Source organism: Aplysia californica, unplaced genomic scaffold (assembly GCF_000002075.1).
Source record: "Aplysia californica isolate F4 #8 unplaced genomic scaffold, AplCal3.0 scaffold00075, whole genome shotgun sequence".
Classification (NCBI taxonomy): Eukaryota; Metazoa; Mollusca; class Gastropoda; order Aplysiida; family Aplysiidae; genus Aplysia; species Aplysia californica.
This window is the reverse complement of record NW_004797345.1, coordinates 1,670,994-1,672,284: the sequence shown is the minus strand read 5'-3', so window position 1 is coordinate 1,672,284 and position 1,291 is coordinate 1,670,994. Positions and strand designations below refer to the sequence as shown.

General features: G+C 54.8%; 1 protein-coding gene across 1 annotated transcript in view; it reads left to right on the top strand.

The window, feature by feature from the left end:
- LOC101854484 overlaps positions 1–1,291 on the top strand; it is a gene marked incomplete at its 3' end in the record, with an annotated part of 73,366 nt that overhangs the window by 34,531 nt on the left and 37,544 nt on the right.

Sequence of the window (1,291 nt, the reverse complement as noted above, 5' to 3'; positions counted from 1 at the left end):
TATTATCACTATTATCATTATTTCTACTGAAATCTTCTTCACGGAAATCGTGGACGTTGTATTTAACATCCGGGCGTCCACCCACCCCCCGCCCACCTTGCAAGTCCCCAGCACTATGGCCGTGTCGATGCCGCCTCTCAGCACTATTCGCACTATGCTGTACGGTCATATGATCTCTGTCTGCCCTGCCACGTTCACCATCGACAGTGTCTTCGTCCACGGGCACACTCAGGAGGTGTCTCTTCGGCGCGTGACCAGACCACTCACTGATGACGTGTAGTGGAATTCCCTCCTGAACTGTGCCCAACATGGCGTCTTGGACGGACCCCACCACCACACGGACCACCAGCGGGCCCCGCCCCCTAATAATCTCATCCTGCGCGTGCACTCCGGAGGTGGCATTGTCTTTCTGCGGTAGAGGGCAGGAAAGTATGTAGAACTGCCGCGCCCTCTGGTGGCCGTCGCTGGCTGCGTAGTATTCCAGCTGGGTCACGTGGATGTGCTTGGTCTGAGCTGGAAGAACACGGTCGTCCACTCTTCCAGCGGTACCAAGAGCTGCATCAGACAGACCAAAGACACACCAGTAAACGGACTTTTCGCCATGCCGTCCGTGTGGTCCGATTGTCATAAGTCGCACGTACCCGTGGGAGAGTCGTGGGTCTAGGTAGGCTGAGTACACATGCAGGTCTCCCACAGACTTGAAGTTGAGCGTAGATGTGCTCATGCTCACGTGGCCTGGGTGGCTCAGCGTGTAGCGTGGTGTGTGGCAGAGGTTTTCTCGCTGGTCCACTTCTCGGCAGTAACTTACGTTGTACACGGCCTTCCCTGACCCCTGGCTAGTTTTTGGCTGCACGTGCGGAGTATCTGAGGACTTGAAAGTTCCCTGATGTGGGTCGCTTTTAGCGTTTTGACTTTCTACTTTGTTTTGACCGGAAGAAAGCAAACCGTTCGTGCGCGTCATCCCGACAGCTGCTGCGCGGTATTTGCCCTGTTTGCGTCCCGCTACGACGCTCTCGTCCCACTCCTCCACTTCCACGGCAAAGTTGTGCTGTGGTCCAGAGCGATCCGCAGGCTGAGTGACATCCACACTGGTCACGTGGTATTTTGGGCTAGGACTGCTGCCATTTATGAATAGGTGTGACGTCACTGCATGGCTGTGTGTTTGATCTTGTTCAGCGGCCCCTCGAGGTGACCTGTCGATAGACAATGGGAGACATGGAATATAAACGTACTTAAGAGATAGAGGAGAGAGAGAGAGAGAGAGAGAGAGAGAGAGAGAGAGAGAGAGAGA